This window comes from Pseudorca crassidens, chromosome 8 (assembly GCF_039906515.1).
Source record: "Pseudorca crassidens isolate mPseCra1 chromosome 8, mPseCra1.hap1, whole genome shotgun sequence".
Classification (NCBI taxonomy): Eukaryota; Metazoa; Chordata; class Mammalia; order Artiodactyla; family Delphinidae; genus Pseudorca; species Pseudorca crassidens.
This window is the reverse complement of record NC_090303.1, coordinates 4,398,926-4,415,037: the sequence shown is the minus strand read 5'-3', so window position 1 is coordinate 4,415,037 and position 16,112 is coordinate 4,398,926.

Below are 16,112 nucleotides of genomic sequence, written 5' to 3'. Positions count from 1 at the left end.
TCCCCCTGAGAGGAGGGGCAGGGACACCATGGTGGTTATGGTGCACAGAATGCAGAACCAGAGAGGAGAGTCTGCAGAGAGGGAGGGAAGCTCTGAAAATCTGATCCTATACACCAATCAGAACACATGGATAGAAACTGAACCAAAGCTGGAACCACCCAAAGCTGCAGAGGAAACAACACCTCCCATTGACACAGAAGCAGGGATAGTTCCTGCTCCCACAAGTCAGAGGGGGACACTTCTTGGGTAGAGTACCCAGAAGATGTCTCAAAAATAAAGCAGCATGAGCTCTAGATAAAAGGTTGCTTTGGACCTAACCAAGCTTTCAAGCAAGTCTCAAAAGTATCAAACTGGTTTCAAGTAATTTAATGGCATGACAGAACACAGACCAAAAACATTTACAGGAATAAAAAAAAATATGGAGAACACAAAACCAATATGTAATTCACAATATCTGCATCCAATCAAAAATTATTACTCACACAAAGAATCCTAAAGATACATCCCAAGATGATGATAAAAATCAATTAGTAGAAACAGACCTGTAATGACACAATGTAATGAGTATACAAAACCATTAAAAGAGTTAACGGTTACTAAAACTCATTCTATGTGTTCAAGAAAGTAGAACAAGGTTGAGCATGTTAAGGAGAGACATAGAAGATATTTTAAAGAATCAAATCAAATTCTGGAGATGAGAAAACTCTGGAGAGGATTAGACACTGCAGAAGAGAAGCCTCGTGAATCTGAAAACACAGTAAGGGGACCTATCCAAAATGAAACACAGAGATGCAGAAAACAGGGAAAGAGCACCCATGAGCTGCAGGACAACTCCACAAGTCTAATGTGTGCATAACTGAAGTCAGTGAAAGGGTGGAGAGGGGGCCGAGGGGAGAAAAAATAACTGAAGAACAAAGGGCTGAACATTTTTCCAAATCTGGTGGAAACTATTGATATAAAACCATAGACCCAAGAGCCTCAAAGAACCCCAAACAAGAAATATGAAGAAAATTATGCTAAGGCATATGTACAAATTAATAAACAGAAACATTAATTGAAATGGAGTTGGGGGGTGAGAAGGGAAAGCTCTCATGCCCCATGATGACAGCAGAGCCCAGCAGGAAGAAGAGAGACTCCTCTTATTGCCTGGCAAGAGCATGGCCAACAAGAGACGGTCACAACCCAGCCAATGAGAAGTCTCTCTACTTGGAACTCTCACTTCCTCCAGTGGACTCTATTGACCACAGCCCTCCCACCTCCCTCTTCCCCTCTTTAAAAGGGCTCTCCTCTCCTTGCTATGGGGGGACTTGAATGTGTCTCACGACGGCTGTAGATTTCAAATTGCAATTCTTTGTTGATCCCCCCAAAAATCATTTTTCTGGAGAAATAACTGGCAGTCTATCAGTTGTAGATCGACATTTTGTGGCTCCTACAGGGATCCAGAGAAGACTGCTGACCTTTCCGAGGCTGGTGAGGGAACAGGTGCATTACCCACCTTGAGCCCATTGGTGCTCCCTGCTTTTCTCACCAACCCGGGGGTTTAAAGGTAAGTGTTTCTCCTGAATCTGAGCTTCTGCCCTGTTTGCATTTTGAAGCTCTCCACGTTTTATTTGGAATCTATTTTTAAAGGTTTTTCCTTTCTAGATCAAGGCCTTGTTCCGTATAAGTGTACTCGTTGGCACTTGGCCCTGACTCCTCTGAAAACGGGCTGTTCCAAGTGGAACTGGCAAGCCTCACACCATTCCTTTGGGAAGAGGGTCTGATTCATTGGAACTGCACAGATAAGCCTTTGGCCTGACTCCTTCAGGACTGGGCTACCTCATTAGAGCTGAGCTGAGCATCCTTCAGCCTGGCTCTTTTGGGAGCAGACTCTTCCCTTAGAACTCACTGGTATTAGGTCTAGGGTTGTTTGAGCTGTTTAAGCTGTTTCAGCTGGTTAGACTGTTTTGGAAATTGTTCTTTTATTCTAGAGAAAAACCCTGAGAAATGGGACCCCAGTTATCTAAATATTTTAAGGGCACACACAAACACACAGGAACCCCAGCTGATTTTACGTTTAAAAACTGTGGTCCTTCCTCATATGCATTTGTAACTAAACATATTGACTTAGCCAAACACAATTCAGAACATCAACAGCCATTATGGGGAACTTTTGAAATCCCTAAACATTTCTTAAAACTGGATAATCGTAGCTCTAAAATTTCCAAAATTGAATGGAATATCTATTTTGATTGGTATTTTGAGGTTTCCAAATGTTATCAGGAGCCTAAAATTGCCTCTCTGCAAAATAAGATTTAAAGATTCACTGAGGCATTTAGGTTGCTTCCATGCCTTAGCTACTGTAAATAGTGCTGCTATGAACATTGGGGTACATGTGTCTTTTAGAAATAGAGTTTTCTCTGGATATATGCCCAGGAGTGGGATTGCTGGATCATATGGTAACTCTATGTTTAGTTTTCTGAGGAACCTCCATACTGTTCTCCATAGTGGCTGCACCAATTTACACTCCCACCAACAGTGTAGGGTTCTCTTTTCTCCACACCCTCTCCAGCATTTATTGTTTGCAGACCTTTTAATGATGGCCATTCTTACTGGTGTGAGGTGATACCTCATTATAGTTTCAATTTGCGTTTCTCTAATAATTAGTGATATAGAGCATCTTCTCATGACCTATTGACCATCTATAATTCTTCTTTGGAGAAATGTCTATTTAGGTCTTCTGCCCATTTTTTTGACTGGGTTGTTTGTTTTTTTTTGATATTAAGCTGTATGAGCTGTTTGTATATTTTGGAAATTAATCCCTTGTCAGTAGCATTATTTGCAAATATTTTCTCCCATTCCATAGTTTGTCTTTTCATTTTGTTTATGGTTTCTTTTGCTGTGCAAAAGCTTTTAAAACATGGAAGCAACCTAAATGTCCATCAATAGATGAAAGGATGAAGAAGATGTGGTGTGTATACACACACACACACACACACACACACACACACACACACACACACACACACAATGGAATACTACTCAGCCATAAAAAAGGATGAAATAATGCCATTTGAAGCAACAAGGATGGACCTAGAGATTATCATACGAAGTGAAGTAAGTCAGTTAGAGAAAGACAAATACATATGATATCACTTATAGGTGAAATCTAAAATAATGATACAAATGAACTTATTTACCAAACAGAAATAAACTCACAGACATAAAAACAAATTTTGGTTACCAAAGGGGACAGGGGGGTAAGGAATAAATTAGGGATTTGGGATTAACAGATACACACTACCATATATAAAATAGATAAACAACAAGGACCTACTGTATAGCACAGGGAACTATATTCAATGTAATAACCTGTAATGAAAAAAATCTGAAAATGTATATATATATATATGGATTAACTGAGGCAAGCAAATGATTAAAGAAAGATAAGGTGGCATCTGAAGCCTCAGGTTCCTCTTGCCTGGCTCCTTTGCCTCAGACTCCATCTCCAGTACCATCTTCCTCCTTCCCTTCTATACCGCCTATACCTACACTATACTCTCAATTGCCTGACACTAATTCTTTTGCCGAACTTCTTTTCTTCTCTGGAACTCTCCTCACCCCCTTTTCTTCTGAACTTGTCAGAACCTGTCCCTTTAAAATTAAGCCTTCTGAGGACCCAGAGGCTAAACCCTTAATTTCTTACATTCCCTGGACTAAAACAGAACTGTGAGCCATAGTCAAAGATTTTCCCAAAGTAACTAGAAATCCTCACTGATTTGCTGAAGAATTTAATATAGTCATTCAAACTTACCAACTTGATTTCTATGACTTATATCAGCTGGTTTACATGCTTGTCAGTGAAGGCCAGGCACAGCATTGGATAAAAACCACTAACTGGAAAAGTCCTGAAAGGTCTCTAGGATTACAACTGGGATACCAGCCCACTGACTTATTATACGATCAGGCTCAGGCAATTGCTCGCTGACTTCACTCAGCAATCCCTGGGGCTTTTCTAAAACCTCTTGATTGGAACAAAATTCAGTCTTGTGTACAAAAATCTGATCAACCTGTTCATGACTATTATAATCAACTTCAGGTTGTTTTTAAAGAAAATTCTAGGGACTTCCCTGGGGGTCCAGGGGTTAAGATTCTGCACTTCCACTGCAGGGGGCACGGGTTCGATCCCTGGTCAGGGAACTAAGATCCCACAGGCAGTGTGGCCAGAAAAAAGAAAAAGAAAAAAAAGAAAAAAAGAAAATTCTGGTCTTCCTTTAGATGTTGATCTCACCTGCGTTGCTTTTAACTCTGTGTCTATTAATGGGGTGAACCAAGACCTTTTCACTCTAATAAAAATGACCAGGATGGAAAGGGAAACCATGTCCTCTCCAGGTCTGGTTACTCTGGCAAACCAGCTCTCTCACTCCAGATGAGTCATCTCTAAAGAAGACCACCAAAGTTCCTAATCTTCAACTCCCTCAAATGAAGGTTCCTAAACAAAACTAAAACCCTCCTAGTTTCTGCTATTATTGTAAAGAGCCAGGACATTGGAAAAGAGATTGTTACAAATCTAAACTCCTCAGGTGCCTTCAGCCCTCTAACCAGCCTTTCCAAGTCCCCCCAGTTTTCAAAGATGGGGCTCTGAAGAGCTATGGGAGCTCTTTCTAATCCTGCCTCTTTTTTGAGAAACACTTCTCCAGATGAGGGATGAATCTCTTCCAGTCCTAACTGACCCCAGAGCCACACTCTCAGTGCTCAGCCCCACTACTATAAGGCAGCCCCTGCGTCAGAGGACTAAAACAGCGCGAGCAGTGGGGAATCTCCATTGAACCTCAAGAGGTTCCTGTCTCTGAATTATTCCTTTTTGTTTAGACGCTTTGAGAGATACACATCCTTTTCTCCTTGGTTCCTCCACCCCTACCCATTTATGAGGCTGAGACTTCTTAGAGAAATATCATGCTCGAATTTACTTCTCCCCAAAGGGGGAAATGATTCTAGAATTTGACAGTAGTCATCCAAGTAACCCACCACATGAATTAAATGACCCTTTGACATCTTTTATTTCCTCTGTCTCTCGCAGTACTAGAGCTGATTCTGGAAGCACTTTATCACTGGTCCCTGTTGAGGCAGCTACCACCCTCCTTATGGACAAATATCAAACTGATGTTGGAAAAATTTAATTTTAATGCCTTAAAGGGTTTGATGAACCCACCTGCCTTGGGTATCCCAATTATCATATTCCCTTTTTCCTTTTTGTATATGAAAAGGAAGGGAATGCCCTTCAGTCCTCACCCAAAACAGGGGGGCCGGCCACCATCGACCCATAGGGTATAATAGCCGGTAAACGGACCCTGTGGCATGGGGATAACCCCTTGCCTTAGAGCCATTACGACCACTGCCTTTTTGGTTAAGGCCACCAAGAAAACCACTGTGGGACCCCCTTAGCGATCTTTGTACCGCATGCAATAGAAGCCCTCCTGAATTCTCATCACACTCAGCATCTCTGTCATCTGCCTCAATTCCTATGAAATCTTTCTGTCAACTGCTCCTCACATAACTCTTTTACATTATAACATAATAACATTGTGTTCTAATAACATTAACCCAGCTGCTCTTCTCCCCTCCATCACTTACGAAGTCCCTCATGGCTTAGCACTGACGGACTACCTCCTGACTCCTCATAACGATCTGCAGGAAATTCCTCTGGGTGATGCTGACTTCTCATGGTTCACTAACAGGTGGCGATGGCAAATGCCGTGCTGGGTATGCTATTGCAACTCCTTTTGACGTTGTTGAGGTAGCACTTCTACCTATGGCTACTTCAGCCATCGGGCTGGAGTTTACACTCTTAGATGGGCTTGTACTTTAGCCAGCAACAAAACTGCTAATATTTACACTGATAGTAGACACACTTTCAGAGTATCTCATGATTTTGGAATGTTGTGTAAGCAACGTGGCTTCCTTACTTCCAGTGGAAATAAAATTTAAAATGGCCCCTACGTTCCGAAATTGGATGTAATACTCTTACCTGCCACTTTAGCTGTTATTAACATTCCAGGGCATTCTAAACTTGACTCTCTGAGAGCTAAGGGAAATTACTTTGCTAATATTTCTGCAAAGGAATATTGCCCTTAAAGAGACCAAGAGCAGCCAAACCTCCATCATGGTCCAAAGGGATATTTCCCCAAATGATAACTTAGAAAAACTGGTTAGAGAAGCCCAAAAACTGGCCTCAGGAAAGAGAAGACAAGATTGGAAATTGAGCAATTGTTGGTACAATAAAAAGAGAAAGCTCTAGTTCAGACCAAATAACAACACACTTCTACAGGAGTATCTAAAATTTCCATTCCTCACCACCGTATTTTGCATTGTCATCAGTCTACTGACAAAATGATAGCCATCACGAATCAACACTGGCGAAAAACATTAACAAGGCCACAAAATGTGCCTACCTCACCGGTCTCACTTGTCCACAATACAAGCCAGGGAAGCCTGTACTGTTCCCGGACATTTTAAACTGCCTGACGGACCATTTGAGGTCTGGCAAATGGATTTCACCAGCTTCCATCATCTCATGGATGTAAATACGTTTAGTCATGGTCTGTATGTCTTCACACTGGACTGAAGCTGTCCCTTGCAGACAGGCTACTGCCTTTTCAGTGGCTAAAGTCCTTTCGGGTGGCTTGCTGTGGTTGCAGACCCCAAATTGCAACTCTTTGTTCATCTCAAGTAAACCCATTCATGTTGTAGAAATAACTGTAGTCTATTTGTTTTAGGTCAACACACATCATAATCAAATTGCTTAAAACCAGTAATAAAGAATCTTAAACGCAGCAAGAGAAGAAAGAACACATCACACACAGAGAAGCAAAGCGGACCGTAGACTGCTTGCCAGAAACGCGCAGAAGTAAATCAGACAGAGAAAGACAAACACAGGCAGACTTTGTTTTGTTGTGCTTCACTTTACTGTGTTTCACAAATATTGCGTTTTTTACAAATTAAAGCTTGGTGGCAACCCTGCACTGAGCAAGTCTATGGGCACCATTTTTCCAAGAGCAGATTCACGGTACAAAAAAATGTCCTTCCTTCAGGCAGAAGGAAAATGACACCAAATGGAAATCTGTGTCTACACATAGGTATAAAGGATATCAGATGCAAGTGTGTGGGTAAACAAGAGATCTTTTTCTGGTTTTAAAACGTCTCTAAAATATAATTGACTGTTTAAATCACTCCAAATACAGATGTCTTGTGGGGTTATAACACAAGTAGATGTGAAAGGCAGCACAGTGGTGCCCAGAGGCCAGGAGAGGGACTGGAGTGCCCGGGGCAGGTTCGTGGAGTGGCATGAGAGGTGCCCTACCCCCTCATACCCACGCCTTCCTGCACCTGGACTTGGGGAGCTAGTTGGAAATCCTGGTTTCCTTCTGAGCTTTGAGAGACTATGGGAAGGTCCACTAATGTTTCTGAACCTCGTTCCTTTTCTTCTATCGAAAAGGGATAGAGATTTTTGTCATTGCTACTCACGTGGTTCACAAGAATTTTAGAAATTCAGAACCTCGGGTCCTACCCCAAACCTACTGAACCAGAATTTTCATTTTAACAAGCTTCTCATATGACTCATACACAGCAAAGAATCAACGCGAGAGGACCCAGCTGGTGGAGAGCAGAAGCACATTCTTCACATGCACACACTGCTTCCCTGGACAGTGATACGGCTGCCAGAACACAGGCCCCCAGGCATGCATCCCGCACTAACGGCCAGCGTGATTTCAAGACCGACCGATGATGTCAGAGCCATTTTTAGACTTTGCTAACAGGCCCTGTAGGTGAGAGGGAAGTGCCGGTTGTGCGTACCACAGCTACAGCAGAGGAAAGTGCTGCTGGTGTCCAGTGGTGAGGGGCGTCAGGCAGGGCTTGCTCCCTGGCCCAGGACAGTGTCCTGCCAGGTCCCACTGTCACACCGGAATGCCAGTCCAGGCTTTGAGGGACGCTTGGCATCATACGTGTCCGAAGCTCTTTGGTGGACAGCTTTTTGCCTATCTTCTTGTAAACCCCTGGACAGCAACTTCTGTAAATGTATAGGAATGTTTGTCTCCTCATCAGCGGGAGAGTGCATTTCCTGCTGGCAGGGGATCAGGGCAGGGCCTTCCTCTGTGTGGGGGGAGCAAAAGGGGAGGCACCAGCTTCTCTTCTCAGGAGGTACCAGGTCCTTCTCTTGTTTGGGGCCGCTGAGTTCAGCCCCATAGGGTCTGGAACTTGGCAGTGAGGTGCTGCAAGGCTGCAGGTGGGTATTTAAGCATCTCTGTTTCTTTCTGTAGCACAAGACGGGGTGCAGTCCTGTTGTCTTTCCCGTCCTGAGAGAAGGACAAGTGGCCCCTGGTCACCTGAGGGCTTAGGCTCAGGGCCACGGGTTGTGAGTTTCTTAGTATGTGTGTGTGTGGGAGGGGGGACCTGGTCTGGGGTTCCCACTGCCTTATCCTCCTTGAGGTGTGGACGGGCAATCTGGCTCCGGTGGCCAGTTGGAAGTGAGCTCTTTGCTGTTGGATATTTATTCGTGTTGTCATCTTCTCAGCCACTGGCTATGGGTCCCTTGCCTCTACAATGAGGGGTCCAATTCCACAGTTTGGGGTGGGGTTCAAGAATCTATTTTTAGGGGAGGGATCACAATGGCAGAGTAAGAGGACACAGAGCTCACCTCCCCTCACAAACACATCCAAAATACATCTACACATGGAATAATTCTCACTGAAAACTAACTGGAAACTGGCAGGATGACTCCTGTACGAGCTAGACTGTAGGAAAGGTACACATGCAATCTGGTAGGAAGGGAAGAAAAGCATCAAGACCTGTGTCCCTGGAAGGGGACCCAGACGAAAAGGGAGATTACGTGGGTGGAGATCCTCCCTGGGGAGTGAATGGCTCAAGCCACAGACTGTGGTCTTACATGGGGGAGACAAGCCCCCTTGGCTGGTTGGAGGACCACGGGGACAGACAGAAGGGCTGTGGGGAGCCTGGACTCCACTTGTGAGGAGCGAGCACGCTGGCTGACCCCAGAGGCAGGGTGGAGACAGGTCCGCTCTAGTGGCTGCTGGGTTTAGTGGGTTTAGGTCTGCTCTCGTGGCTGCCTCTGTGACCACCTCGCTGTGTGTCTCAGCCCAAGCCAAGCAAATGCTCTGGTCTCCCTCATTCCCCGTCGCAGCACGGCACTGGACCTGGGGCAGCCAGGACTGGGGAAAAGACTCAACAGCGGGACGCAAGGTGACCCAGTCCCAGGATGGAGCCTGGGTGTTGGTGGCCATTGTCAGGCGCTGCCCCAGAAGCTGCCCAGACCTCTGACAGCGGCCCTGACACAGATACGCGCGGAGAGTCCATGCAGGTCCCACCTGCCCGGGAGTGTGGCGCCACAACAGGGGGAAAGTGGCAGAGGCTGGGGGCACTGACCAGCTGTGAGGGACAAAGGGGACTTGCACGCGACGCTGCATCTGAGCGTTGCCTTGGGCTCCTACACAGGGAGTGCGTCAGACCTCCGTCTGTGCATGGGCCACACTTGCTTCAACACTCCTCTTCTCTGGGGCAAAGGTCCTGATGCAGGAAGAGAGGGAACACGCACACTTAAAAGGAACAGAGCCAGCCTGTGCCTGACCCTCAGGGTTTCTGCTCCAGCAACTTGGGATCAGACCCTGCCCCTGAAAGGGCGGTGACACCCGCTGAGCAGAGAGGAAGCCACCTCACACCTGGCTCTAGCTCTAGCCCCTTCATCCCCAGCCCCATCCCCTACCAAGGTGAGAGTGGCCAGCACACCCCGAGGAAGAACATGACTGATGTCCAGGTGAAATCCAGCCCCCCCGCCAAAGGCACTGGGCACATGCAATCAGTATAGGCACGCTTCCCCATGAAAACACCCCTTCAAGACCGCAGTAGGTAACCGTTTCACCTAAATTCATACAGGCAGAGAGAGTTAAACAAAATGAGGAGACAGAGGAAATAGTCTCACGGGAAAGAGAAAGAGAAAAGATAACCCCTGAAAAAATAAATAATGAAGCAGAAATAAACAATTTACAAGGTAAAGAATTTTTGCTAATTTTTGCTAATTTTGCTAATAAAAATGTTAACTGAATTAGGGAAAAAAATTTGATGCAAACAGTGAACACTTTAGGAAGGACCTAGAAAATATTAAAAAGACCCAATTCGAAATATAAAAAAGACTCCATAAGAAATGAAGAATTCAATAGCTGAAGCAAAAGACACACTGGAAGGAATGAGAGCAGAATAAATGATACAGAAGGATACATGAGTGATCTGGAAGCTAGAATAATGGAAATCACCCAATCAGAACAGCCGACAGAAAGATAAATTTTAAAAATGGAAAGCAATTTAAGAGATCTCTGAGAAAACATTAAGCATACCAATATTTGCATGCTAGGGGTCCAAGAAGAAGGGAGAAACCAGCACAAAGATTAAAGACAAAAAATTATACAAGCAATTATAACTACAATAAACAGTTAAGGGATAAACATGAAGATGTGAAAAATAATTTCTTTGTATCATCTTCAGAACACTTCCAAATTCATTCTACAAGGCTACCATTACCCTGATACCAAAACCAGACAAAGACGGTACCAAAATTATGAAATTACAGACCAATATTTTTGATGAATACAGATACAAGAATCCTCAACAAAATATTAGCAAACCAAATCCAATGATATTTAAAAGGATCATAAACCATGACCAAGTTGGATTTATTCCAACTGATCTGAACTGATGGTTCAATATTTGCATATCAATCATTGTGATACACCACCTTAACAAAAGGAAAGCTAAAAATCACATAATCATCTCAATAGAAGCAGAAAAAAACATTTGACAAAATTCAACATCTCCTTCATGATAAAAACTCTCATCAAAGTGGGTGCAGAGGGAACCTATCTCAACATAATAAAGGCCATTTATGACAAACCCACAGTTCACATCATACTCAATGGTGAAGAGCTGAAAGCCTTCCCCCAGGAAAATTCAGAAACAAGACAAGGGTGCCCACTTCACCACTTCTACTTAACATTGTATTGGAAGTCCTACCCACAGCCATCAGACAGGAAAAATAAATAAAAGGCATCCACAATGGAGGGAAGAAGTAAAACTGTCCCTATTTACAGACAACGTGATACTATCTATAGAAAACCCTAAAGCCTACACCAAAAAACTACTAGAACTGAGAAATGAATCAGCACGGTTGCAGGATACAAGATTAACACAGAGAGAAGCCTGTTGCATTCCTATACAGCAGTAATGAGTTATCAGAAAGAGTAATTTTAAAAATCCCTTTTAAAATTGCATCAAAAAGAATAAAATACCCAGGAATAAACTTGACCAAGGAGGTGCAAGACCCATACTCTGAAAACTATAAAACACTGATGAAGGAAACCGAAGATGATACAAAGAAATTGAAAGCTGTCCCATGCTCTTGCACTGGAACAATTAATACTGTTAAAACGGCCACACTGCCCAAAGGCATCTACAGATTCAATGCAATCCCTGTCAAAATACTCATGACATTTTTCACAGGACTAGAACATATAATCCTAACATTCATATGGAACCATAAAAGACCCTGAATTGCCAAAGCAAGCTTGAGAAAAAAGAACAAAGCTGGAGGTATCACCCTCCAAAATCCACACTTTACCTACAAAGCCACAGTAATCAACACAGCATGGTAGGCCCAAAACAGACACACAGATCAATGGAACAGGATAGACAGCCCAGAAATAAACCCACGCACCTATGGTCAATTAATCTACCACAAAGGAGGCAAGGATATACAATGGAGAAAAGACGGTCTTTTCAATAAGTGGTGCTGGGAAAACTGCACAGCTACATGTAAAGGAATGAAATTAGAACAATCTCCTCACACCATACACAAAAATAATCTCAAAATGGATTAAAGACCTGAAACCATAAAACTCCTAGAAGAGAACATAGGTAGAACATCCTTTGACATAAATTGTAGCAATATTTTTTTTGATCTGTCTCCTAATGCAAAAGAAATAAAAGCAAAAATAAACAAATGGGACCTAATTAACCTTAAAAGCTCTTGCACAGCATAGGAAACCATTGACAAAATGTAAAGACAACCTACAGAATGAGGGAAAATATTTGCAAATGATATGACAAACAAAGAGTTAATATCCAAAATATATAAACAGTTCATACAGCTCAATGACAAAAAAACAAACAACCCAATCAAAAAATGGGCAGAAGACCTGATTAGACACTTTTTTAAAGATGATATATGGATGGCCAACAGGCACATGGGAAGATGCTTAGCATCTGTAATTATTAGAGAAATGCAAACAAAACAACAAGGAAATATCACCTCACACCTGTCAGAATGGCTATCATCAAAAAGTTGATAAATAACAAATGTTGGCGAGGATGTGGAGAAATTGAAACCCTCCTACAGGACTTCCCTGGTGGCACAGTGGTTAAGAATCCACCTGCCAATGCAGGGGACATGGGTTCGAGCCCTAGTTCGGGAAGATCCCACATGCTGTGGAGCAACTAAGCCTGTGCGCCACAACTACTGAGCCTGCACTCTAGAGCCCGTGAGCCACAACTACTGAGCTCACGCACCACAACTGCTGAAGCCCACACACCTAGAGCCCGTGCTCTGCAACAAGAGAAGCCAACGCAATGAGAAGCCCGTGCACCGCAACGAAGAGTAGCCCCCACTCGCTGCAACAAAGACCCAATGCAGACAAAAATGAAATGTAAATAAATAAATTAATTTAAAGAAAAAAAGAAACACTTCTACACTGCTGGTGGGAATGTAAATTGGTGTAGCCACTATGGAAAACAATATGGAGTTTCCTCAAAAAAAATAAAACTAGAACTACCATATGATCTAGGAATTCCATTCCTGGGTATATGTCCAGAAAAAAATGAAAATACTAATTTGAAAAGATATATGCACCCCAATGTTCACAGCAACACTATTCACAATAGCCAAGACACAGAAGCAACCCAAGTGCCCATCCACAGATGAATGGATAAAGAAGGAGTGGTACATATATACAATGGAATATTACTCAGCCCTAAAAAAGAATGAAGTAATGCCATTTGCAACAACATGGATGGACCTAGAGAATATTATACTTAGTGAAGTAAGTCCGACAGAGAAAGGCAAATACTGTATGATAGCACTTAGATGTAGAATCTAAAAAATAATACAAACAGATGTGTACAGTAAAACAGAAACAGACTCACAGACATAGAAAACAAGCCAGTGGCTACCAGTGGGGAGAAGGAAAGGAGGAGGGGAAGTTAGGGGTATGGGATTAAGAGATACAAACTACTGGGCTTCCCTGGTGGCGCAGTGGTTGAGAGTCCGCCTGCCGATGCAGGGGACACGGGTTCGTGCCCCGGTCCGGGAAGATCCCACAGGCTGCGGAGCGGCTGGGCCCGTGAGCCATGGCCGCTGAGCCTGCGAATCCGGAGCCTGTGCTCCGCAACGGGAGAGGCCACAGCAGTGAGAGGCCCGCGTACCGCAAAAAAACAAACAAAAAAAAGAGATACACTACTATGTATAAAATAGATAAGCAAGAAGGATCTATTGTATGACACAGGGAATTATAGCCATTCTCTTATAATAACTTTAATGGAGTATAATCTGTAAAAATACTGAATCACTATGCCATACACCTGAACCTAACATAATATTGTAAATAATATATGCTTCATTAAAAAAAGAACCTATTTTTCACTACTGCCCCAGGTCATATTCACTATCAAGGAAATTGGTGAAATATTTTGCGGAACATTTGATTCCCACAAAACAAAACCTACAGCTCCTTTTGACGTCTGGGGAGAGCCGCCATGAGACTCCTGGAGGGCTCCTTAGAGAGAGATCACTGCCCTGTTCCCAGTCAGGAGGTCCAGGCAGGGCCCAGGCCCCCAAGCAATGCTGATCTTGCTGATGAGAAGTCTCACTTTGAAGACACCGACTTAGGCAGTACGTCGCAGTTTACAAAGCCCTTTCATGCTTTCTACCTCGCTGAACCCAAGCTACTGAAGAATTGCTAAGTCAAAGCTGCTTGGATTTCAGGAGTCCTGTGGGTAACGCTGGGGAATTGCGACACAGCTGACAGGGCCAGGACCTCGAAGAGATTTTAACTGAGCACATCTTTGCTCCAGGCACTGGTCACCATTGGTTCAGAGAAGTGAAGTCACCTGTCCAAGGTTGAGCAGCTCGAAAGGAGAAGTCAGATTTGAACCCAGGTAGTGGCACTGCCTTTCCTACACATGACAAGAAAGTACTTGGTGTTCAAAAATACTTGGGATACATGCCGCGGAGCGGCTGGGCCCGTGAGCCATGGCCGCTGAGCCTGCGCGTCCGTTGCCTGTGCTCTGCAACGGGAGAGGCCACAGCAGTGAGAGGCCCGCGTACCGAAAAAATAACTACTTGTGATATGAAGCCTAGGTACCGGATCCTGGGTTAGCCCACTTCCTCTGGTTTTATAGAACGGAGGCTCAGTCAGTGCACTGCCCCACACTGGGAAGCTGCAGGGCAAAGAGCCTCTGTGCTTCACGTCCACCCTCCGTCTGTCAGCAGGGACTCCTTTCAACGGGGTACCTTGGCCTCCCAGCAAATCTCCATTTTCCGCTGTCCATCACTTGGTTTCTACTGCTGACTCACGTATGATCTCATGGCCTTGTCTTGCTGCTACCTCACCATGAACTGGGTCAGTGTATCCTTATTTCCCAAACAGATGCTCTCAGGCGGGAACTGGAGGTGGGCGCTCAGTCGTGCCAGGCTACCTCATCAGTCACCACTAGCCTCTGATTGGCTACTGGGGGTCAGGTGACCATCTGGGGCCCTACCCCTGGGCAGGGGAGAGAGGCGTGGCCTCATCTTAGGAATCAGAGCCCACGGCGTGAGCAGTGTCTGTCCACTAAATGAGTTAGCATGATGGTGACCTAAGAAAAATGTCGAGAGATGCCAAGAGTATCTGGTTACAGCTAAATCACACAGATTTCCGCTAAGCCATCTTCTGCTTGCCACGGCACCTTGGGCCGTTTCCGCAGAGCTGGGCGTGGAAGAGGCTCCCAGGGACTCTGCCCAGGTGGGGGGCTGAGGGGCCACCATCCCAGGCTGAGTGCTGTCGCCCGGAGTCATGTCCTCTGGGGCCGAGACAGCCCGCACAGCACACCTAACGTTTTTAAATGGGTGTAAATGTGGTTTAAATAAATGTCAGAGGCGATTTTACTCAACAGAATCTGTAGCAGGAAATGCACTGAGCACCCAGGAGGTGGGGGCTGCAGGGAGCCAGCTGACATCTCCTTCCTTCAGCAGTAGTTCCATCAAGGGGGGCCTGGAGACTGGTCCCATTCTTCTCATCCATCAGGACATCTCTGACACTGGGCTGCTCATGGAATCAATGCCACGACAGCAGCTCGTTTCAACAAAACGCACGTGAGCCCCACTCCACGCTGGACACAGAAAGCACAGGTATAAACAGTGCGAGGAACCAAGGGGCCCCTGTGGTCTGATGGACAGAAAGCAAGGACCCACTGGTAAGAGTAAAAACAAGGGGGCACAAAGCTTTGGCGTCAAGATCCAGAGTGTCTGTATGGAGTCTTCCTGCCTCTAAGCCAGTGGTTCCTTAAGGCCGGCATGCCAGGCTTGCCCACCCCTAGGGTCTGATCCAGTCGGCCGGGGTGAGGCCCAGAATCTGCATTTCTAACAGGCTTGTGGGAGGTGCAGACACTGCTGGCCAGGGGACTACACTCAGAGCTCTGCTCGGCGTAGCTGCGGCGGATCCCTCTGTGTCTTGCCAGGCAACTGGGGAGGCAGGGACGGTGCTCCAGCCCGTGAGAAGAAAGTGGGGAGCAGGTCGGGTCCCCCCACTCGTAATGGCAAGTTCCGTTACTGGACCTGCCGAGACAGGTCTGTGGGTTGAGAACGTGAGTCAGCTGAGGACATGCTGCCCTGCAGTCATCGGCCAGTCGGTGAAAAAGAGGAGTCGTGGAGGCGGATGGGAGACTGAGAAAAGGAGGATGGAGACGGCCAACAAACACAAGAGAAGATGCTCCGCTTTGCTAATGATTAGAGAAATGCAAACCAAAACTACAATGAG